General features: G+C 43.4%; 1 long non-coding RNA gene across 1 annotated transcript in view; it reads left to right on the top strand.

Annotated features, from left to right (window-relative positions):
- The first annotated feature begins 245 nt into the window (after positions 1 to 245).
- Positions 246 to 26074, top strand: part of LOC123363850 — a 52834-nt gene continuing 27005 nt past the window's right edge. The window contains exon 1 of the long non-coding RNA XR_006576917.1: positions 246 to 369. This is a non-coding gene — a long non-coding RNA (uncharacterized LOC123363850). The remainder of the gene's footprint in view (positions 370 to 26074) is intronic.

Below are 26074 nucleotides of genomic sequence, written 5' to 3'. Positions count from 1 at the left end.
AAGCTTCTGTGCTGTGCCCATTTTAGGATTTGAAGACTTCAGTAACTCAGCCAGAGCCTATTACAGGAATGGGTGAGATTCTGTGGCTGCAACATGCAGGAGGTCAGACTAGATGATCATGATGGTCCCTTCGGACCTTAAAGTCTATGAGTCCAATCCAACCAATTAAGGGTGGGAGGTGCTGGGCAATATCTAGGCCTATAAAAAGCTGCTAGTGATTAGGATAGGCTGTCTATGGGGAGGGACAATAACAGTAATGATATTGGGTCCCATGGAGGAAGGAGCCAGGTGCTCAGGGAGACAGCAGTGAGGCAGCAGAACTGGGAAGCTGCCAGTGATCCCTGAGAGGAGTGGTGCTGAAATCTGAAAGTAAGGTTTGAGTTAAGACTGTTTTTTGTTTGTTTACTGGTGTCTATTAAAATAATAATTATTCCAATTATCCTTAAAAGAAACTGAGTGCAAGTCTATCCTTTAGATCTGGGGAGAAGCCATGTTTTAGTGTGTTGTGAGTAGGGATTCTATTCTGTTCAGATTGTAAATTGCTACTGAATAAAATTAACCTTTTTCCTACTGAAAGGATCATTGAAAAATGCTGTTGATTTCATTAATCTTCAGCACAGGGATTTCTGACCTAAAAGGGAGATGACCAGGTCCTTGGTTGGTAGAAACTGGCATAATTCCATGGGCTACTGATTAAGGTTAACTCCTGGTTCCATTGCAGACTGCTAAAACTTCAAAGGAGCCAGGATCTGGCCTTTAGAATCCATTTATATACATGTTACTGTGACAGTTCTCTTATTATACCAGATGCTGTTAAATTGTTAACAATGTTTCTCTGTTTAGCCTCATATTTTTCCTAATCTGCCTGTTAGATTATGATTTAATTAGTTGGATTTATCTTTTTAACTCTTGTATACCATCAATTCTAAGCATGTAGCTGGAGAAGCCTAAAGCTTATAAAATATAGTAGATTGCCTCTGTCTGCTCTACTGTCTTATTATAGTCTTTCCATTTCATTTTGGTGTTTCAAGCTGCTGATATTCTTTCATCATGTCTTTCAAGTTATTGTTCTGATTTCAACCAAGAGCTATTTGCATAGAGGGCTGCACTGTAGTTGGTGTATAAAACCATACCCTGAGATCCTTAATCAGGATTTACTTTATTTTTACTCAAGCAGATTCTTACTGGAACTGAGTGAAAATTGGATGAGGACCTCAGAATTTGACCCCTTGACTTTTTTGGAAAGCTATAGTAATCCTTCTGGCAGAGATGACAATAAATGGCAGTAGACTATTATTATATCAAATATTTCATTTTGAGAGTTGCCCCTTAGAGATCTGGGTTACGATAATCGTTTAACAATGTGTGTATATAGCTCTATCTAAGGCCTGAAGATGCTCTCTGCCCATGATCTGCTCTCACAAATTCCATGGCCACTAATGGGAACTAAGTTTGTAGACTATTATGTGACCCTGACAATTTAATCTGTTGACTGGAAAACAGTCCTACTATCACTAAATTAGAGATTGTTATAAAGGTCAGAAATCATGGTGAATGGCTGTCAAAGCACCTTCCTAAGGCTATTGTCTAATATGATTATTCTTACAATGCTTTGAAACGTCTATTTGTGCATTATAAGAAACATTCTTTGACTGGTATGGGTAGTACAAAGGTAATTTACAAACTTTAGTTAGTGTGTGTGTGCGTGCTTGTGTGCTTCCAAATAGAGAATTTTATATTCCAATGGGTGCTCATTATTACTGCTAAAAAGTGTCAAAAGCAATTGCTCTCTAAGCTCCAAGGCACTTTAACTAATTCGCTCAAATCATGTGCAAACTAGAATCTCAAATTGTTGTGAAATTAATTGTTCCAAGAAAAGTTAGTCTCAAGGTGCAAAAGTTAGTCTCTTTCTGGTGCAAAAACAGGCTGATCCTTAAAGAATTTCATTGTTTGTCTATCACTATAGACAGCTAAAGAAGTGTGTAGTGTTTCAGTGGTTGGATTTATTTACTTTTTAAAAAAAATAGACATGGTTTGAGTGAGAAGCTTTTGCTGGTGGAAATTATCAGTTTTACCAGTGGTTCCTCCTTTCAGTAACTAAGATTCTCCCAGTTTAGATGCAAATTTGCAAGCCTGTAATGTACTACTGGAAAATAGAGAATCACTAAACTTTTGGCTTAATGTGATGCTCTTAGAATAGAAGAGAACCTGTTTTGCTTATAGCTTATTAAAGATGGGTAAAATTCAAAGGATGAGGTGGGTTGTATTCAGATCACATAAGCACTCCAAAGTATAGGATCTCTAGTCACACCTCCTCCAGATGTACTAGTTCTGAGTTCAGCTAGAAATCTCACAAAACTGGCTTACTCATGAGATTTCTTGTCATTTGTTTCCAATCAGTCTACAAGTGTAGAAGAAGAGTCTGTTCTCACAGAAGCTTGGCCCTGTCTCTAGCCAAAATAAAAACCTCATATCTCGTAGTAGTCAACCACAGAGTCCAGTTTCTCTGCAATGGGACACACTAAAAGCAACACGTGTGGTTCAGACTCATCACAAGTTTTATCATGTCCAGTCCCAGCTGGACCCAGGGAGTGCACAGAAGTGTGGAAATGAGACATCTAAAAATCCCCTCACTCTTAAAATCCAAAAGATATTTGGTTCAGTTTGTCTGTCTGGGTTTGTATGTTGATTTGCATCTGTTCTTCCATTTCTGTAGAGCAGTCTAGGTGCTGCACATTTAGAGAAGCATCAGTTCTGTCCAGAAAGACCATACTTTCCACTTTCTCTTAATTATATGATCTCCTTAAGAAAGCTGCATGGTCCCTGGTGCTGGGCTGATCTGCAGTTTTTACCATTGCTGCTTAATGAATCTCTGACCCCAAAGAGATAAAATCATCAAAGATATTTAAATGGCCCCTGATACTGCAGCATCTGAGTGCCTGTGAATTTTTAATGTAGTTACCCTCAAAATTCCCTTGTGAAGGAGGGTTATGGTGGTATCCCATTTTGCAGATAGGACAGAGATTAAATGACTTGCCCAAGGTCACACCGGAATCCTGTGGCAGAGCACAGACTTGAACCTGGGTCTCCCAAATTGCTTAGATAGAGACAATGCGTCTCCGCTTGAATTAAATTCTTTCCAAGCACAGCAAAAACCCTACTATAGCCATTACAATCAATGTGTAAGAATGCACAGTGAAAATCACCTGGATCAATGTTTATTCAGACTTCAGTTTTGTACAAACTCTACACTACCTGGCTCCCATCCAAAAGAACCAGGTGCCCTCGACAAATTTTTAAAACACTATAACACAGGAAAAAACAAAGTTAAAAAATCAACCAAAGCAGCAGCACTCTTTCCTCTCACCCTATCCGGCATCATCAGTCTCATGGTCAGCTCAGTTTAAATTTCCCACCAGACAGAAATCTTATCCACAACTGCCTCAGGCCTTGGCCAGTGCCTGATCAAAAAGATGGACTTTTGGTGTGCCTGAAAGTCAACAAAACTGGCCTCTTTGATAACTGGGGGGTGGAGCATTCAGAAAGAAAGGAGTTCTTACAGAGCATGCTCTGGTATCACCCTGCCTTTATAACACTATATATTGTGGTGCACTAAATTCTTGCTTTACCATGTGATAGTACTAAGCTATTGTGCTTGATATATACTGTATGCTATCAGATGATATATTGTGTGCTACCTGACTACACATACAGCAGATAGGAATGGGGATAATATAATTTTTTTTCTTGTGAAAAATGTGGTGCTCATGAAAGGGAGGGGTTAATAATAATTAATAATAGCACTATTTAGAGGCTGACCTAGTGCAGGTGGCTTGGTGCAAGTCTTTCTAAACATCTCTGCCTGCAAGGTGCTGAGCATCCTTAGTCTCCATTAGTCAATGTAGCAATTAACATCCATGAGACTCAAGGGTGCTTAATGCCAGGCAGGAGATGCTCAGTACTTAGCAGGATGAGATTTCTAGTCTTGGGCCTCTCTGGGGTAGAAATTACTAAAACTAGTCACAATTTATGAGATGTGGACAAATTATTGTAGTGATCAGGTAACAAACCCAAACTCATTTTCATTAGTGACCTAAAATGGTCCAGGTGTTCAGAATAGAAAGGCTAGTCCTTTAACTCCTCCTTCTCAACCTACTCCTTAGTAACAATCATCCAAGCATATCAAATCATTTTAAAACTTTACTCAACAAGGTTGGTTCGGAGATTTTTCTTGTTTCCACCAGTGGAAAAAAGTCAAGCAAAAACATGATTTCATATCTTGCATGATCTTTAATGTATCTTCATTCTGGAACACTGCTTAGATTTACATTTTTGGGGATAATCAGCTGGAAATCTCATTTAATATTAACAAGTGACAGACCCTCCCATATTTCTGTCAGCAGAAAGTAAATTTGATTACGCTCAGCCTCAGGAATCTACACTTGCCAATGCATGGCGTTCTGAAGATGTAAAGATATGCCAATAAGAGGTAACCTAACACTCCAACTTAAACATGTTGTGTTATACAAAGGAAGCCAGCAAGAGCGGGACCAAACTGAAGTTAGTCATAATATGCAGCTGCAGAATATGGGATGCCAGGGGACTTACCAAATACTCAATTTTAAAACTGTCATAAACAAGGAGAGCAAACTACTTTGGTTGAACCTATAAATGAAGTGTATTGTAGTATACTAGACTGTTGGATGAAGAGAAGGTTCAGAGAATTGGCACTAGAATAAAGGATCTCTTTTGGCTCTAAATGACCAGTGTGAATCTGGCCTGGGTTTGTAGTGACTGGAACTCTTCATGACATGGTGGCTAGTCAGTGATCTGTGGTAAACAAGTTGGTAGTCTCACTCTAGTCCCTAAGGGACATTGCACACACAACAAAAACAATCCCCAATTACTATTAGTTGGTGGTGTTGGCAGCTTCAGCAGAGAACTCACAACCTGATGGCCATGGAGACTGAACCACCCTCTAACCCTTCAGCTGTTCCATTAAAGGTCAGGGTTGAGGTATACTGGCAGGGCAGCACAGGGAATCTTATACTGCATTAGTCCTTTGGATTAACAGATTTGGGTAACAGCCCCAATTTCTAATGCTACAAATCCAGCAACGTTCAGAAGCACTAAATTAACTGGGTTAAGGTTTGCCCTTATTTACATCAGTATAAATCTGGAGTAACTCTATTAAACTTGGAATTAGTCTAGATTGACACCAGTGTAACTGAGTAGAATTTGGCCCACGAATGGAGTGCTCTCCATTTTCCAGGATCAGGCTTTGTAAACTGACCATACGAACTAATTAATTGATACATTACACAGATTTTTAAAACTCTACCCTTTAATAGAGTATCCACTGCAAACTGTGTGGTTTTTCACCCCTAAGAAGAGCTTTATGAGCACCACATTCAGAACAGTGAGATTTTTATCTGTGTGCAGTATATGAGAATTCAACAGCTGGAAAGTATTCTGTATTGTCAGCTAGGGACCATATGCTAAGCAGAGTCTATGTATACAAATGAAATTCCCTCTGCATATTAGTAGTTGAAAAGAAACAGAATGATATAGAAATGAATCCGCTCTTCATAAATTTGCAATATTATATGTCCACATGGCATCCAAGAGGAATTACTTTGTATAAAAGCAAACCTGACATGTATAAATGCACAGTATAGAATTCTGGTCACATTCACGCCTTCCCCCCCTCCCTCCCCCCGCCCCAACTTGCACTTTCTATCTTCTGGTCAAATAGTGCTTTGAGTATAATACTGGGAAGCTGAATAAATTATAATTTGATTCTATATTGCCTACGAAAAGGCTTGAGACTATTGTAATGACAGCATTGTGTCTGAGCAAACACAGCGGCCATTATGTTCTCACAAATAGCTCATGCCTTTTACAGGAAAGCCTTTTTTTTTTTTTTTTTTTTTTTTAAGATGAAGTGCTGTCCAGGGCACCAACACTATCCACTGTTCTTGTCAAAATGTGCCATAGGATCAGTTATTAAACAAAGATAGGTGGTTTTATTTAACACACAGTGAGCTGAAAAATACATCTACTCAGATACCAATAACCTCAGCTTGCAGGCTGTATCTGCAGCACTATAGTATATACTCCAGGCTCTTCTAACCTTTCTTCTCTACTAACCATCTGTCCATGTTGCTCCTCTGAACAGTGTGTGTTTTGAAATGTGGTGTTGAGAATACAATGATTGGGAATTAATTGCCTGATCTGACTGCCGGCAGGATGCTGTAGGGGCACTGCTGTGAATCGACTCTTTGGCGCTCGGCCTCTTCCCCTGATATTCCAATGGTATTTAGAAATGTCAGCTCCCACTCTGCTAGTGAAGGTAATCAATAGCTCATGCATTAACATTGACCAGGGCTATGTTAACCCAGAATGCATCAAACAAAGTGTGTGTGTTGGAGGACAGGAACGTGGGGTGGAGGGTGTGAATGCGTGACCAATTGTGTCTACCCTGGAGCTGCAAGATGTAATTTCAAGCTCCAGTGGATATACTTGTGTTAGCTCTGATCAAGCTAGTATGTAAAAAATAGAAATCTAGCTGTGACAAGAGGAGCGTGTGTGTGTGTGTGTGTGTGCGCGCACAAGTCCTAGGTATATACTTGGGACAGCTAGCACCTCCTGCTCACCCTGCTATGGCTACTCTGCTATTTTAGTTTGCTAGCTCAATCAGAGGTCTACTTGAATTTGAAATTACCCCTTCCAGCTCCAGTGCAGATGTACCCAGAGAGACTAGTAAGGCGAACAGGAATACATGGGGAGTATTTGGAATATGGACAAAACAGTAGTATCAGCCATATCCTGTCACTGGTGAGAACAGACAATGAATCAATAGCACTTAATAGAGACTCAACACTATTTCTCATGTGTTGCTCTGGATAAAAATCTAAGGATGAAATTAGAGAACAGAACTTGGTGTAGGATTGTGAACCTGATAGAGATTTGGGGCCAGTCACTTTGTTACCATGCTGGCAAGGCAATTCCTAACACCTTCATGCTAGGTGGCTGCTACACATCTATTTTGTCATTCTTTCTACAGCACAAATAGGTGTGCATAACACTTTAGACCATTGGAAAAGGCAGGTCCCTGCCCCAAGGACCTCACAAAATGAGATGGATAGTAAGGAAAGACAAATCACAAAGAAGGGGTGCTATGGGATGGACTGTGGTCATAGTAAGAGTTGACACATTGTTACATTCTCAGATAAAAAGCAATAAAAGTTTAAAGAACAAACAAGTGAAAACCAGGGCATGTTGAGTTAGGGTGACAATAGCATCTTTAATTCAGCATGTAGTGTCAAAATACTGCAGATTTTTTTTTCCTATAAAAGAGAGGAGGATGACTAGGTTTGGAAGGGTAGTAACCAACTGGTGATTAGCCACTGCAGCTATTTAGGAATAATTAATTTCTATGAGTTGTCTGAGCCAGAAATTCCATAACAAGATCTGAATACAACCTTACCTCCCACAGCTGGGTGGAGGAATTTAAATCCAGGGATTTAGTTGGCTGACTAAATCGATAAAATCAATTGTAAAATTCAGATTTTGGATCTACATTTTCCCCAAAGTCCAAGAATGTTTGGTTCCCCCCCTTTTTTTGGGGGGGGGTGAGGGTGGGAGGGAGAGTTGGCTCACATTCTTAAGTATATTAGCATTATAAATTATTTTCTCACTTCAGTGGAAGAGGCACAAGTGCAACTGCTGGAGAACTTGGCCGCAGGGCTCTGTCCTTGGTCCCCTTCTCTTCTCTCTACCCAGAAAAGGTGCAGAATCTCAGCTGAGGACAAAAATTCAGCTACCATCTCCATGCTGATAATTCACAGATCTAGCTCTGCTCCAGACCTGTGTCCTTCTGTCCAACTAAAATCTCAGCTTCTCTCTAACATCTCCTCATATGTCTAGCTGCTAGCTCCAGCTAAACATGGCTAAACCAGAGCTCTTAATCACCCACACACACAGCCCTTCCCCTATCTCCTTTTTTATCACTGTAGACAACACCACCATCCATCCTGTCACTCAAGCTCATAACCTGGCTATCATCTTCAACTCAGACCTCTTTCTAGATCATCACATGCAGGTTATATCTAAATGTTTTTGATTCTTTCTATGCAACATCTTTAAGATATGGCCTTTCCTATCCATCCACACAGCTGAAACTCTCACTGTCCTGCGCCTTGATTATGGCAACATCCTTTTTCCCTGGCCTTGACAAATGCAATCTTGCCTTGCTTGTATCCATTCAGACTGCTTCTGCAAAGATTATTTCCCTAGTCCGTTGCTTTGAATCCTGTCACTGGCTGCTCCTCCTCTGTTGCATCAAACATAAACTATTTGTCTTGACTCTCAAGGCCCTGCATAATCAATCCCCATCCTACTTATCTCTTTGTTGTTGAACTGCTCACCCCTGATTGATCCATAATGCCAGCCTCCATTGTCCACTAGATACATTTTCAAACAGACATCTCTGTGCTTTCTCCTGTGCTGCTTAGCAGTTGCTCCCCAGAAACATCTGCAAAACTGCCTCATTACTCTCCTTCAAATAACTCCTCAAAACTCTCTTTGCCATAATGCCTACAATAAAATGGACAATGGTTTGGCTGCTGGTGTGTGGAGACTACTGTTGCTCATCCTGACCTCTATTTTCTCATTGTTTACCTGTACTCCCCCATATGTTTGTATCCACCTGTTTGTCTCTTGTCTAATACATGGATTGTATGGAGCAGGGACCTCTCTTGTTCTGTGTTGGTACAGTGCCTACCAGAATAGGGTGCTGGTCCATGACTAGAGCTCCTCGATGCTACACAATACAAATAAATAACAATAACTTAGTAATATTTTGAATTTACCAGTTCATTTGGCACTTGAAATTGTAAACAGGAAACTAAAGATAATGGCTTAGAATCTTAGCTGCATTCAGTGTCTGCTGGGTGCAGCTGGGAAGGATGGGACACAAAGAAGCTGGTTGTGGCTCCCTGATCTTGGGGCTAGTTCATCATTGTCACTGAGACTAACCAAGAAGAGCAGTACAAAGCCATGCCCTCTGTCACCCGAACATGCCCCCTGTCACAGGGTGGCTTGCTGCAGTAAATTAAGTACGTCCAGCTCCCCTGTGCCAGAGCAGTTACTCCCATCTGGCCAATTAAGAGAGTGGGGCAGCATGTGAGGGCCATGCATGATCAGGGAGAGTCATGGTGAGGGAATGACAGTGAGTCAGAGCAGACTATTCCAGTCAGGAAGGGCAGGTGAGAATTACTGGAGACCAAGGGACGGAAGAAGTCCGGAAGGTGCTTTTTGGGAGAAGGCAGGAGAGCAGCAGAGGAGCTTACTTACTGACATCTTGAGGGCTGAAGAGCTGGACCCAGAGGAACCATGAGAAGGCCAGAGAATGAGGGATGCTCCTAGCAGAGAGGTTGTAGAAGTTCCTGGTGGGAAGAGCAGGGTTGTACTCCAGTTGGAAGAATAGGATTTCTGTCCTGGGACAAGGACAGGAGGGGGCTGGCTGAGTCCAGGTGTGTTTACAAGCACTCGTGTGATTAAATCTAGGCAAATTAGAGGATTGGGCCAAAAGAAACCTGATGAGGTTCAGCAAGAACAAGTGCAGAGTCCTGCACTCAGGACGGAAGAATCCCATTCACTGTTACAGAGTAGGGACCAAATGGCTAGGAAGCAGTTCTGCAGAAAAGACCTAGGGGTTATAGTGGACAAGAAGCTGGATATGATTTGACAGTGTGCCCTTGTTGCCAAGAAGGCTAAGGGCATTTTGGGCTGTATAAATAGGGGCATTGCCAGCAGATTGAGGGATGTGATCATTCCCCTCTATTCGACATTGGTGAGGCCTCATCTGGAGTAGTGTGTCCAGTTTTGGGCCCCACACTACAAGAAGGATGTGGAAAGAGTCCAGTGGAGGGCAACAAAAATGATTAGGTGTCTGGAGCACATGACTTATGAGGAGAGGCTGAGGGAACTGGGATTGTTTAGTCTGCAGAAGAGAAGAATGAGGGGGGATATGATCGTTGCTTTCAACTACCTAAAAGAGGGTTCCAAAGAAGATAGAGCTAGGCTGGTCTCAGTGGTACCAGATGACAGAACAAGGAGTAATGGTCTGAAATTGCAGTGGGGGAGGTTTAGGTTGGCTATTAGGAAAAACTTTTTGACTAGGAGGGTGGTGAAGCACTGGAATGGGTTACCTAGGGAGGTGGTGGAATCTCCATCCTTAGTGGTTTTTAAGGCCAGGCTTGACAAAACCCTGGCTGGGATGATTTAGTTGGGAATTAGTCCTGCTTTGAGCAGGGGGTTGGACTAGATGACCTCCTGAGGTCCCTTCCAACCCTGCTATTCTGTGATTCTATGTGGGCCATTGAGGGATGAGATGTTGTAGAATGTTAAGTACTACTTGCACTAGGGTGACAAATAGACTATGTTGGGGCTTATGTTTTGGACCATCTGCACACTGGTTTTGTAGTAAACCAGCCCCAAAAAGGGATAGTATTGAGACAAGAGAGCCTGAAGTGAAGTTATTGGAGAAGAGAAACTGAGGCAACCATGCTTGTCATGCTATGGTTTACTGCACAGGGCACTTCAGATGGGCTGCCCTATGACACCTGCTATGCCAGGAGTTTCAGGGGGGTGCATGGGAGCCAGTTATGCTGGCTGTAATCTATCTGGGCATGCTACCATGCTAGGTTGAATCCCCATTTTGGGAGGACCACTAGTTTTCTGGCCCATTTGTACTACCATGGTGAGGCAAAGCTCCTGGATTACAGATTAGAATCTGACTCTGTTTCAAAATCAAAACATACTACATCATAAAAACAAAGGTAAGAACATACAGGAAAAAATACCAAACAAGCATTCTTAGTTCTATTCTACCTGGCATTTTTCCATCACAATTCTGTGCAGATTTGCACTTAATATTGAGTATTAGGAAAATGAGTTTTAGCTGTTGGAGTCCCAATAAAATCAGTTATGGTCTGTAATTACATCACTGTAGCCTCACGTGTCTCTTTATATAGGCAGATGTTAATAATTAGTGAAGCGTTATTTATCCCTACCTAGCATTGTTACACTTTTTCTTTAAATAAGAAAATGTAACCTTTACATTGGTAGCATCTGAGTGAAAAGAGGTGGCAACATCACTTGGTTTTATAATAAATTGTATGGAAACACTTAAACCATCTAAATGGAAAGCTTCATGGGGTGTTCAAAAGCTGCCACAAAAGTCAGAGAAAAATGCATGGTGAAAGGCAGGAGCAGGGTTTGCTAGTCCTAGATAAATACCAATAGACTTGACCTATTTTCATAGAAAAACCACAAATATCAGCTCTTCCAAAGACACTAACAATCCTGAACACATTTTTACCAGCTTAATTCAAACAATAAAGGCCAACTGTGGGCAGTCCCAGTGCTAGCCCCTTTTGGGAGCCCCCCTCCCCTCCCCACACACAATGCATATAAATAATTAATAGGGAACCCTTGAGCTGTTCAGGGGCCCTATGCAATTACTTAGTCTACTTACACATACCCACAGTCAGAGCTGGTGCTATGTTTAATGTCATGTGAAAAGCCAGCCCTTGAACCAAATCCCATTGAAGTCAATGGAAGGTCTTGCTGATTTCAAAGGGCTTTGGATCTAGTCCCAAGTGTAGAAATAGATTTCTATCATATCCATACAGGGTTTAATTTAACTCTGGTTAAATTAGAAACATTAGTAATTACTATTGCAGCATCATACTTGTGCATGGTGCTTTACCGGAGACAAATACATGACGCAGGTCCTGCCCTGAAAGTGATACTGCTGGCAAGTAGGCAAATAGCCAGGTACTTTCTTCTTGTAAGCAAGAGAAGAGTTGAGGGTAGCTAGAGGGCTGCAAGAATAGGACTCTTAGGAGAGACTTGGAGGAGAATGAGGTGGCTAGGCACACTGCATCAGGGAGCCTGTTCCAGGCACAAGGAAGAGCAAGAGGAAAAAGAAATGGTGTGAGTGGGAGGAAAATGGAAAGGAGGTCATAATCACACAAGGTTGGGAGGTCCCTTGGGTAACTTAAGCCAGTTCCACAAAGGGCTGTGAAAATGAAGACTGAGAGGATGGTTGGCCAGTGCACCAGGGAAGGGAGTTCTAGGTGTAAGGGGTAGCATGGAAGGAGACACCCAGATGAGACAGGAAATGATACAAAGGGAGAAGTTGTTAGCCAGCAGGCTAAGGGTGCAGAAAGAAATAAGAACAGATACAAGCACAAGCAGAATTATGTGGGGTGTTGAAAGTAAAGACTAAGTTTGAACTCAATTAAGACCAGAGGAGGCCAATTGAGGGATTCAGGAGGTGAATCTAAAAAGTCAGAGCTGTGACTCAGATCTGTTGCATTATGGATGGATTGAAGAAAGGGAGGTCAGTTGATGTGAGTTGGATTGGGGCCAGATCTTCAGCTGCTGGAAATTTGGCATACCAAAGAAATGCAGAAGAGAAACAAACAGGATCTGGTGAAAGTCTCGATGAGGGGAGGGGCATGAAAGGAGTCCTAGGTCACAAGCCTTGGTGACCAGAAAGATGGCTGCCTTCCCTATTATCCACCCTTGTCACTTATGTCACCCCATCCCCTCTGCACACCAAGTGATACCAGTCTTAGTCCTATGTCTCCTGCATCCATTTATGCTCTTTCTTCCATGTTGGCCCTTATGTTTGAGATGCTGGTCCACAAAGACACTACCCACTCTTTATTTAAATCCATCCTGAAGACCCACTTCAGGCATACTTACAAGGAAACTAAGTCAGTAAGTACTCTCTCTTACCTATGTGGAAGGCGGGAATTGGCTCCTGATAGTACAGTAAGGATACTGGACCTGAAGCCAGGAACTAGTGTGGGATAAAAATGAAAGTAATGTGTTTTGGCTTTTACAATTTACAAAACACAACAAAAAACAACTAAGACCTGCACCTTTAATCCTCAGGATCATTTTGTCAACGTTGCATCCCTTTCCTGACACCTTTTTATATGTTTTTCTAGACCATGTTCTATTTATAGCAGGTACCATGTCTTTTTTGTGACTTCCATAAAAATGAGTATTTGGAATTAACAGTAAAGGAGGGAGATAAAAGAAGAGTTTGAGAGAAGTCAAATAGCTCAGTTTTCAGTTTGATTGTGAGCTGGCAGCTGGACATCCAGTACAACTTTTCAGAGCAACAGACATGAGACTGAATGGAGGGTGAGAGGTCAGGAATGGAAAGGTAGACTTGAGGAGTTTTGTAGGTGTGGGGTGTGTGTGTGTGTTTTGTTTTTAAGATCAGAAGTGAAATTTATAATCTAGCCTAGGGATGGGCAACTACAAGATAGCAGAGGACCACAAAACCATTGGCAAGCCACACAGAACTTTAATAATACTAATTAATAATAAAAAAATGAGCTGGCTCGCTGAGAGTCAGTCTTTTAATAAAGCTACTGCTGCCTCATACCACTCTGCTCCCACAGCAACACAGACTGACTCCACCTAGCTCCAGTTACTGCCTCCCCATTGGCTGGTTGGCTTTCAGATCCCAAACAGTCAGGTTCAGGCCAAGCCCCCTCAGGGGCAGTGGGCAGGGCAGGGCACACCTCCACTAACTGGGAAGGAGTAACCAGAGCTGGGTGGCATGGAACAGAGGCCAAGACTGTCAATAGGGAGCCCAGCACATGGGCTAAAGATATAGCCCAAGGGGAGGCATTAACAGAAAGCTTAAATGTAATAAAAATAAATAAGCAGTTTTTAATAGGAAAACAGAGCTACCATAGTATAGATCAGGGGTAGGCAACCTATGGCACGTGTGCCGAAGGTGGCACGTGAGCTGATTTTCAGTGGCACTCGCACTGCCCGGGTCCTGGCCACCGGTCAGGGGGCTCTGCATTTTAATTTAATTTTAAATGAAGCTTCTTAAACATTTTTAAAAACCTTATTTACTTTATATACAACAGTTTAGTTATACATTATAGACTTATAGAAAGAGACCTTCTAAAAACATTAAAATGTATCACTGGCACGCGAAACCTTAAATTAGGCCTTGTCTACACTACAAGACTATTTCGAATCAACTTAGTTCGAATTTGTGGATTCGACCTTATGAAGTCGAATTTGTGTATCCATACTAAATACACTAATTCGAATTTCTGAGTCCACATTCACGGGGCCAGCGTCGACTTTGGAAGCGGTGCACTGTGGGAAGCTATCCCACAGTTCCCGCACTCCCCGCTGCCCATTGGAATGCTGGGTAGAGCCCCCAATGCCTGCTGGGGGGAGAAATGTGTCGAGGGTGGTTTTGGGTAAGTGTCGTCATTGAACCGTCAATCACAACCTCCCTCCCTCCCTCCGTGAAAGCACCTGCGGGCAATCTGTTCGTGCACTTTTCTGGTCAGTGACAGCGCGGACGCCACAGCACTGCAAGCACGGAGCCCGCTGCGATCATCGCCGTTTTCTCCTCCTCGCACTTTATCGTCCACGTCTTCCACAGTCAGCTGCTGAGAAATTGGGCTACTTTTCAATGGTGCTGCAAGCACTGGGGGACCATAGGGGACGTTTTACAAACATCAACATCGGGTGGCCGGGCAAGGTTCATGATGCGTGTGTTTTCAGGAACTGTGGGCTGCTCAGACGCCTGCAGGAAGGTAGTTTCTTCCCGGACCACGAAATAACTGTTGTGGATGTGCAGATGCCTATAGTCATCCTCGGGGACCCAGCCTGCCCGCTAATGCACTTGCTCATGAAGCCCTATACAGGCGCCTGGGACAGCGACAAGGAACTCTTCAAATACCAGCGAGCAGCGTGACCTGTGACTGTTCAGTTTCTTTACAGAGAAGCTGAACCTGCCCCTGTTTCTTTACCCACTGACTGTTGACTCTCCTCTTCGGTTACATACCCCGTTCACCCCGTTACCCCCACTTCCAGCACACGTGTAAAAATAAAATACATGTCCCATTATTACTTAACAAAGGTTTCTTTATTCATGACTTTTCGTGAAAGGGTTGAAACTGGGACGCAGGCTGTGCTGGGTAGGGTGTGCGGTGATGTAAAGACCGCCTCTAAACTCAAGGAATGACAGGCTCCTGCTCCTAGAGCGGTCCGCAGTGCCGGAAGGCTTCTTTCAACAGAGCCTGCCATCCCTCTTTATGGAATTCTGTGTGCGGGCGGATATGTGACCTTGTGGTGGAGGAGGACGGATACAGATTCCTCAGCTGCGTGACTCAGCGGTCCAGGACAAGGACCGCTGTATAAGATCTGTAACCGCCCTCCCCCGCTGCAAAGTCACATCTCCCCCGCCCACACAGATCCTGGAAACCACCTCCAAAAACTGACCAGGGTGCCTACTGACTGCACCGTGTGTGTGACCCGCTGCTGATCCTGCCCCCGTGTCTGTACCCTGGGAAAGGTGACTGTCCTATGCAATTAACCACCCCCTTCCCCACGCCCCCCATTCAAACACAGTCTTCTTTGAAAAAACATAACGGAAACAGTAATTAACAGCAAAGCATTTTTATTAATTAAGTAGACAGTTAGGGGATGGGACTGGGATTGGGACTACTGTGAGTCTGGAAGTGAAGGACTTTGGCAAATGTAGGGTATGATAGCTTTTGGGTACTTGAGCACTGTGCTGTGGTGCAGTGACAGTATTCACGTCCCCGGCCGCCCTTCCTCCTGATTATTTTCGGTGAGGGGGGTATGGGACTTTGTGGCGGGGGAGTGCGGTTGCAGATACACTGCAGGGTGTCTCTGTCCTCCTGCGGTCCTGCAGAACATCCACAAGGCACCTGAGCATGTCCGTTTGCTCCCTCACTAGTCCAAGCATTGTTTCAGTCGCCTGCTTGTCTTCCTCACGCCACCTCTCCTCCCGTTCGCTGTGTGAGCGCTGGCACAGAGAGACGGTCTCCCTCCACTGGCTCTGCTGGTCCACCTCTGCTAGGTAGCAGCCCATACGTTCCTCGAACATCTTGTCCCTTGTCTTTTTCTTTCGCCGCCTAATCTTTGCCAGCCTCTGCGAGGGGGATGCTGTGGCAGGTCTGGAGACAGTGGAAGCTGTGAGATGGGAAACAGGGAGTGAATTCCTTGCAAAGATACATTTTTGCGAACAATTAACTGAGTCTAGGCTGTCTCTGTGAATTCTGGGTTGAGACCCCTGTGCCTGCTGGGGCACAAATCATTTTTGCGGTGGATTCTGGGTAAATGTCGCCAGTCATTCCTTCCTCCGGGAAAGCAACGGCAGACAATCATTTCAAGCATGTTTTCCCAGAATTGCCCTGGCATACGCCATAGCGTGGCAACCATGGACACTGTTTTGCCTTTTGTGTATGTCACCGTATGTGTACTAGATGCCGCTGACAGAGGCGGGCCAGCAGCGCTACACAGCAGCATGCTTTTGCTTTTGCATGACAGCAGAGATGGTTACCAGCCATATTGCACCATCCAAACCCTTCCATAAATTGGAAGTAAGATGATCATGGCTACCAGTCCTTTTGTACCATTTGCTGCTGTCATAAGTGCCCCTGGCTGCTCTTAGCCAGGGGCGCAAAAGCCAAAATTGGGAATGACTCCCTGAGTCAATCCCTCCTTTTTGGTACCTAAAAATAGAATCAGTCCTGCCTAGATTATGGGCAAGTGTACTAGAGAACCACTGTATCATAGAACCAGAGAGCACAGCTGCTCTGTGTCCGATCCTGCATAAATTATGAGCTGTATGCTATTCACATAGCAACATGTTGTTGCTCCTGCAACAACACCACCTGTTCATTCCGTTCTTACCCCAGCCTTCCTGGGCTACCATACCATTGTCCCCCCACTTGTGTGATGAAGTAATAAAGAATGCAGGAATAAGACACGGTGACTTGTTTGTGAGAAATGAGTGGAAGGAAGCCTCCAGCTGCAATGATAGTCCAGGCAGGACATTAAGGAGTGTGGATGAAGGAGCCCATCATCCCTCTGCTAGTCCAGGGGCAATTGAATCTTTTATTTACAATGAAGGGTGGGGGCTGATGGAGCTCAGCCCCCTGTTGCAATGATGAGGACGGTTACCAGCCATATTGTACCATCAGCCATCAAAAATTAGGGACAGGCGCCCTTGATCAACCTTACTGATACTAGTCGGCATGGTTACCAGCCCTTTTGCACTGCCCCATGTGCCAATAGGCTGATGATGAGGATGGATTTCCATCTTATTGTACCATCAGCCATCCATAGCGTGGGGGGAGCAAGGATGTTGGTGTTGAGTGCTGCACCATTGCGTCTATCTGCAGCATTCAGTAAAGATAGGGTGACATGTAAAAGAGTCAGAGGATTGTTTTCACTTCTGGTGGTGGGTGGGGTGTGTGCGCAAATTGCCGAACTATGCCCTGACCCACCACAGACACTGTTTGACCCTAGAAGCATTTGGAGCTCATCCAAGAATGCAAATACTTTTCGGAGACAGCAGGAACTGTGGGATACCTTGCGTCCTCATTTCCCCCCTCCCTCCATGAGCGTCCATTATATTCTTTGGCTTTCCGTTACGGTCGTCACGCAGCTGCGTGCTGAGTCTGTGCTATGCCGTCTGTCCTTAGATTTTTTTAAAAATACTTTGGACCAGGCGTAAAATTACAGTAATTAACCTAATTAGATGCAGGAGTCTCCGAGCGAGATCACCCTGAGGAGGGTCACTGAAGGAGATAGAGAGCGCATGCTGCGTGAAAGCTAGCACGAACCAGGGCCCGATGCAGCCGTGCAAGGGGAGGCAATGCTCCCTGAATACCGCATGAAAGCCTCGTGCGGAAAACGGTGCTATCACGGAGCACCCAATAAGGCAGCTCTCCTCAGGAACCTCCTGCTGATGCTTATCGATTAACGGAATGAGAGCTTCGTGGAGATCTCCCAGGAGGATTTCTGTTCTATCACCATATATAGAGAGACCTCCTTCTCACACACTTCAGATTCCTGTTATATTAAGAATAAAAGTTAACATGGTTACAGCACTTACCGACTGCTCCTTCCCCTGATTCAGGGTCCAGGTTAACGGCCGGGGAGGGTTGGTAGGGGATCTCCGTGACGGTGATGAATAGATCCTGGCTGTCGGGGAAACCATCATTGTAAGCGCTCTCGCCTGCCTCATCCTCCACAAACCCTTCCTCATCTTCCCCGTCCGCGAACATCACCGAGGAACTGGCCATCGACACTGTCCCATCGTCAGAGTCCACGGTCACTGGTGGGGCAGTGGTGGCAGGCTCCGTAGCGTCCGTTTGCCGCTTTGATTTTTTGGTAGCCTTGTCTGGGGTCCTTGATTTTCACGCGGCGCTGCGTTGCATCCCGCCTGTATCCTCTGTCTCTCATGGCTTTGGAGACCTTCTCGTAGGTCTTCGCATTCCCTGTTTTGGAGCGCAGCTCCGAAAGCACAGACTCCTCGCCCCACACACCGATCAGATCGAAGAGTTCCCAGTCAGTCTGTGCTGGGTCCCTCTTTCTATTCACAGATAACATGAACTCCTCTGCTGGAGAGCTCTGCATCGTTGCAGGTGCTGCGGAGCTCGCCCCGATGTCCAGCCAGGACGTCAGATTCAAAGTGCCCAGACAGGAAAATGAATTCAAATTTTCCCGGGTCATTTCCTGTGTGGCTGGTCAGAGAATCCAAGCTCGGACTGCTGTCCAGAGCGTCAACAGAGTGGTGCACTGTGGGATAGCTCCCAGAGCTACTAAGTTCGATTTGCATCCACACCTAGCCTAATTCGAGCTAGCCATGTCGAATTTAGCGTTACTCCACCTGTCGGGGTGGAGTACCAAATTCGAACTAACGAGCCCTCTAGTTCGAATTAAATGGCTTCCTGGTGTGGACGGTTGAGCGGTTAGTTCGAATTAACGCTGCTAAATTCGAATTAAAGTCCTAGTGTAGACCAGGCCTTAGAGTGAATAAATGAAGACTCAGCACACCACTTCTGAAAGGTTGCCGACTCGGTATAGATTTTCAAGAAGACAGTTATAAGCATTTACATGTTTGTACTGTTTGGAGAACATTTATTATGCACTGTACTTTCGTTTGTTGATTAGCTATTCTGCCTTCTAGGGAGTCCTACAGTATGTTCCTTTCCCTAAAGAGAAAGCAGTGCATTTCAGATTATACAGTAACATAGGAATTGCCATACCAGACGAGACCATTGGTTCATCTGGTCCAGTATCCTGCCTCTGGCATCAGGGGAAGTCAAAAGCAAGCCACATAATGCACCTGGACAATTTTGCAAAGCTGTACAATAGAGAGGAAAGATTCCATCCTGGCCCCAGCTGGCAGTCAGTGTATGCCTTGAAGCAGGAGTTAAGTTCAGCTTATCCAGTGTCTTTATTCCAGTTGATCTATTTCATTTTTGCAAGTCTAGAATGGAATCGTTTGGTACAGAAATTCACTTTGATATATTCCATTCTGGGATGGGCCTGAGTATGTCTGGGACAAGGCACCAAGGGGACACTGCTTTCAGATGTGTGCACAGGGGAATAAATGCCCATGTCAACTCACTTCTTTGTAACCTGTACACCTGCTTGATGCAGTTATCTTGCAAAGAGCACAAACTAGATTCTATTCTTGACCTGAAATAGATAATGTAAACCTGGATGGGAGACCTAGCCACCCTTGTCTGGGACAAGGTGGTCTTTCAGCCAGAAAGTCTATATTTCAACAGCTCATACAAGGGAAAGTAGGGGACAATGTTGCCATGGTGATTCTATATGACTGTAGCTGTTCCAGATTATCAAAAATCCTGGACTGGACCATTTGAACAATTAGCCAGGGCAAAAGAACTAATTCTCAGTCTTTTATGTTTACATACGTTCTTATGTTCCAGGATATATGGACACTGGTCTGGGAATCTGAATTCTAGTCCCTGCCCTGCCACCAACTTACTAGGATATCGGACCTTTTTTTAAAAAAACAAAAACAAAAACCGCATGAATATAAAGTGGGGAGAGAGATGCTCATTCTGCTTTGAAAAGTGCTTTGTGAATCTATGGAACATGTTCGCTACAAGTGTAAAGTCTTGGTATGAATTTTAATATTGATACTCAATTGTATTTTGTTGTTATAATTGCCACAGCTGAATGTTACCACTCTTGATTTTTAGCCCTAGCATAGTTGAGAAATCAATGGTTTGTGGCTAATACTGTGGATACATATCCACAGTAATGTCTTTTGTTTATTTGTGTTCTGCAGCACTTAACCACAGGTTAGTACATGAAGTGTAGCATTAAAGTTCATTGCCATCAGTCAACACGGGACAGTTTACCTAGCAATCTCACCCTCATTATACCAGATAGTTACAGCCTGACCTACCTCTTTCTTATTTCCAGTGTCCTATTCCATGAGCTGGTGGATTCACTAATTGTGATTATCAGCCTGTTTTTATATCAGATCATTATCTCTACAAATCCTTATAAGTACTGACCAGGATTTTTGACTTCTTGTGTATTACTGCAGTATTCTGTGAGCATTTCTCTACATCATCCTGAAACTCTCCTCCAGAATGGAACCATATAATCCTATGAATATTTGGACAATGTGTCTGGTCTTTGAGGGAAGTGTGTGTGGGGGGGGGGGTAGTTTGTTTAGGGTTTTTTGTTTTGTTTTGTTTTCTTTTGCTCTGAGTAAGGAGGTACATTCTCAGGATATAGGTAGCTCCTTATTTGTTTTATATAGCCTACTTTAGTATACTTGTCAGTCAAAATTTTCAGAGGAATGTATAGATTTCCATTAACTATATTTTTTTAGATTTTTTTCCATTGAAATGTTTCTTTTCAACAATGTCAAGACACTTCATTTCAACACTGTTGAAATATTTTGTTTCAACAGGTTTTGATTCATTGTTTTGACTTTTATATTCTATTAAGTCAAAACATAATGAATCAAAATAACCTTACCAAAATGAAATATTTTGATTCTGAATTTAAACTTCTCAGACCTGTAATTTCATGGGAACCTTCATTTTATCATTCCAATTCAAAATAATTTTAACTGTCAATTTTCTGCAGAGCAGAAGTTCTAGTTCCATACCAGCTCTAATTGTTTCTCATGCTGCATATGCTGAATTTTTTTTGTGGGTTTTTTTTGTTAGTTTAATTTAAAAAATAACAATTAGTTTTAAACAGATGAAAAATATTAAGTCGATATGTGCTCTCTTTACATAAGAGTTACCATGATACTGGATTACACTAACCATTATTCTGATGTATTCTGTCTATACCTGAAATTGATAAGTACTGATCACAGCTAAAGGCAATTGCTCATAAAAATTCAAATTATGTAAAAACCATAGTGTCATGTATCTAATTCCTCAATAACAGAGGAGAGATTCATTGCCAGTCCTTGAAGGCAATCTGTTTATGCCTCAAAGCATATGATCTGATTTCTCTAGGATTTGTGCCTGGATTTTCAAAAGAATTGTAATAGGAAGAAAATGTTCTTTTAAGGATGGTGGCTTAAAAATAGTTTCTCCTATTTTGCATACCTTTATTCAGCTGAGTCATACAATATAGAGTTGGCATAAAAGAGGGTGATGTAATAGATACATCCCATCATCTTAAAATAGTGGTTTGATTAGAGTGTCCTCTGTTACTTGAACAAAATTCAGGAATGGTAGTTTTCACTGACTAATCTTGCTGCATATAACAGTGTGTATAGCTGAGTACATTATTACCATGTTAGCGCCTACATCCTGGACTAGGACCCCATTGTGTTAGGTGCTGTACAAACACAGAACAAAATGACAGTCCCTGCCCCGAAGAGCTTACAAATCTCAGTAGAAGACAAGAGACGACAGATGGATACAGACAGACAATTGGGGAGTACAAGGAAACAATGAGACCATATTGAGCATCAGGATAGGCTGTGATCTCTGTGCAGCAGCAGCCGAACCACTGACAAGTAGCTTTCTTTTCTTTTCTCTTTCTTTTCTTTGTAGGCCATCACAATTACTAGCCATAATGCACTGGGTTAACTTGTATCTTTTTCATACCAAAACAACCTGATGGTTTTCCCTACATACACATACTCTAAAGTATGTGGATTCAGCAAGAACTGAAGTTACTTCACCAATACCCTTAGAGATGAAAGTTGTGTTTTTGTTTTGTTTTGTTTTTTTTTATCCATGTATGTCTAGACTGCAATCACTGAGGGTGACTCTACATTGAGTAGAGATACCTAAGCTAACTTGGATCCTAGAGCAGAGAAGCCACAGCAAAGCATGCTTCAGCATGGGCTGCACAAGCCTGCCAGGAACCCTGGGTAACTACTCAGTAGAGCTGATCAAGAATCTTTTAACAAAACATTTTTCATCAGAAAATGCCAGCTTGTTGAATCCAAAACCTTTCTCAGGAAAGGGTGGTTTTCAATACATTTCTTTACTCAACATTTTTTTTGAAATTGTTGATGTTTTATGTTTTTCATTTTCTAAATGAAAAATTCCGGTTCAAAATGACTCTTCATTTCAAAAGGTAAGCTAATTATAGTAAATTGTTAAAGAGTCAAAATCAAAACATTTCAATTGACACAATTTTTTGTGCCAAACCTTTTGACTTTTCATGCTGAATCAGGACAGGAACTTTTTTTTAAAAAAACAAAACACAAAAAATCATCGTATTAGAGAACTATTTGCCACCCAGCTTTAGTTGGCAGGCTTCTATGACACCAAGACTCTGGAGCACAGGTTTCACTGTATTCTCAAGTTCTCCTCCAGCAAGTAAACACTTTCCAAACATACAATGAATCCTCCTACACCAGGGATGAATTTGGCCTCGGTCTTTCATCTAACAGGTGGAGACAACTGTAACAGAAAATGTGGAGGGTGGTGCAATTTTCTTTAGCTGTCAGTCTAGGGTCTTAACTAAAAGACCTTCTATAAGTTGGTTGCTAAATTTTGGCCCCATCTCTGCTAGGTGACTTTTATTTTTTTTATTTAAACTGGCATTTTGGATAGCTGCTTAAGAGAGCTTCACTGTAGCTTGTAAATAAGAGCTAGAAACATTTCCAGGTTTTGCTTAAACACCAGCCCCCTTGCTAGCAAGTCTAAAGGTGAACACAGCATTGTAATGAACAAGGGAACAGAAATTATATATTTTTAAAATAAACACTAGTCACCCACTGCTCCTGTTCTGTGCTTATCTATTTGAGATTTACCATGGATGGTGACGACAGATGCTTTAGGGAAAGCTGTTGAGCTGTTAATTCAAGTTGTCAGGCAAGAGGAATGGTCTGTTTTTGAACTGAAGACGCTTGTAGCAAAATAATACTAAGCTACTCATGAAAAGGGTCTGATCTGAGAGTTCTTCCAGTTTTTCATATTTCATTGATATGTATGTACATTCCTAACACAGCTGATGTCCTTTTAAGGTCAAATCTTCCTTTAGACCTCTTCAGGAAATGCATATAAAGGCCAAGAAAAAGGAGAGGAATCTGTATCTTAGCAAAAAGGTTAACTGGTTGAAAGTACAGCACTTGGTTCAGCCAATCACAAGAATAGGGGAGTTGTAATGGATGGGTTTTTACTCAGGGGAAATGCTTAGAATGAGTTACAAGCTGCCTTGATATGTCCAGGGGATGTGTTAATTTGCTGATTCACCTTCTTGATGTGGTGGTGTTGGGCAATGTCACTTTCACTGCCCTTTATATGTGTTTGATGTATGTGGAAGGATGGCACATAGGTTTGTATATTTAGGGCCTGATTCACCTCACTTATACTAATGTAAATCAGGAGTAACTCCGCTGAAGTCAATATGATTTCACTTGTAAATGAGAGGAGGATCAGGTGCCTAAGTCTCAGTCCGGCAAAACACTTAGCACACATGTAATTGTAAGCAAGCAATAAGTCCTATTGAAGTCAATGGATCCACTGAGTTGCATATAATTATATGCAAGTGTTTTGCTGGTATGGAGTCATGGTGCCTTATTCAGTACTATTAAGCTGTCTGTATGGGGAATTTTGTTCGGTAAATGTTGGAACTTAGTCTCATGCTTAGCTGGCAACATTCAACTGTCCTTCAAATAGTGATCTCTCTGTGTGGTGGGACGCGCCACAGTCCGCTTGAGCTTTGTGAGTCTGTAGAAAGTTGGCCTCCATGAGAATATACTTTGATGTATGCTTGTATAACAGGATTTGCTATCACCCACGTGCCCCTTCACAGTCAAGGGTGTTGCAGATCAACTTTGCCTATGTGTTTTGCCCCCACCAAGTTCAGGACCCTTCTATAAATGTGCTTAGTTCAAATGGTAGTTCAAACAAATTGCCTCTTTGGGGTCCATTTATTTAGTCTTCAGGTACACACTGGCCCTTCCAGGCTTCGCCCTAACTTCAATCTTTCTCTCTTCCTATAGACCACATGCAAACAAAACAGACCCTGCACTGAAGGCTGCACTTTGATCTCCAGCATCTCCTGCCTGTTGGGTATGGTCAGGGGTGGCTCTATGTATTTTGCCGCCCCAAGCACAGCAGGGAGGCAGCTTTCGGTGACACGCCTGCGGGAGGTCTGCTGGTCCCGCACCTTCAGCGTCCCCACCGCTGACTTACCACTGAAGCTGCAGGACCAGCAGACCTCCCACAGGTGCGCCGCCCTCACAACGATCATCAGGCCGTACCCCCGCAGCTTGCCGCCCCAGGCACGCGCTTGGCGCGCTGGTGCCTGGAGCTGCCACTGGGCGTGGTGATGCATGCATATAATCCCGGCTACTTGGGAGGCTGAAGCTGACAGATCACTCAGGGGTTCTGGGCTGCGGTGCACTATGTCAATCAGGTGTCTGGTGCCACTGACAGCCTGGCCAACGGGTGGCTGAAGGACTGGCTAGAACAACAAATGACATGTTGTGATTGGGGCGCTCTCTGTGAGGGCTGATGGACCAATTGATCAAGGTGATCTACTGTCTGGAGTTTATCCTTGCCCATAGGCCTTTTCAGTCCCCTGCTTCTTGGGCAGGATCTCTCCCAGGCCTCCCTGCCTGGGGAGCTTTGTCCTGCTTACTGTCAGGCTTCCTGCCCCTAGCAGCCTCCATTATTCCCTCAACCACCCCTCCTTTCAGCTTCCTGCTGCTTTTTTGTATTGGAATCCCTTGATTCAATCCAGGTGTGGCTCATCCTGTAATCAGGGCTGGCTGGCTTAGCCCCAGCTTCTCCAGCCCATGGGGCAAGCAGCCCTGTTAAAGTATGAATTTGGTCTCCCAATAGCACATACATAAGCCCCCATCCTGGCTCATAGTTGTAAAACACCCTGCTCTCTCTCTTGGAGCAGTCTAGCTGTGTTCATTGTATATTGGACCATAGAGAGGCTACCATAGTCATCTGTACAGTGACACATACAATGCACATTAAGATCTGCATTAGTGGGCTCTGACATATATAATTTTTTTTGGAGGGGTGTGTTTGTTTGCTTCCAACATATGACTGGGGTGTGTGGCACTGACCCCATTCACTTCTTCTGAATCGTTTTTCTCCTGATGCATTTATTTAGATTTTCCTGTTGCATGATATTTTCTGCCATATGTCACAGTTACGTTAAGACTCTGCTTCCTGAGTGTGGGTGTCAGTGGGTGCTAATGCCACAGTTCTGCTAAGTGTACCAGCTCAAAGAGAAACCCACATGTTGCATGTGTCAGAGACAGCTGCCCCCAGAGAAGTGTGCCAGCTCCAAGAGTGTATTCCTGGAAGCATGATCTTTTACAACCATTGTTCCAGAACTTCTCTGTGCCTGGTGCAGTGAGCATCTGCTGCTTCCCTTAGTTGTGCACACCATCATAATTCAGGCACATGTGTATACCCAGAGAACTGCAAGGAAAAAGGTATTGGCGATGAATATCCAGGAGTTCCATGTCACTTCATGAATTCTTTGTTGCAAAGTATGCTACTGTCTATTTCATAGCCGGGGAGCTCTGTTCTGTGTGCACACTATGGCAAGGGTATGACAGATACTCACACCAGGTGCCTTGTCAGGCAAGATCCAGCTTTCCTCGGCTTTCTCACTGGAAAGACAAATGGCAACAATTTACCAAAACTAAATTACATCTGTTTAGTCCCTTCAATAGCCTATGGGAGGATTTTGATAG

The sequence above is a fragment of the Mauremys mutica genome, chromosome 1 (genome assembly GCF_020497125.1).
Source record: "Mauremys mutica isolate MM-2020 ecotype Southern chromosome 1, ASM2049712v1, whole genome shotgun sequence".
NCBI lineage: Eukaryota > Metazoa > Chordata > Testudines > Geoemydidae > Mauremys > Mauremys mutica.
This window is presented reverse-complemented; position numbering and strand designations above follow the sequence as displayed.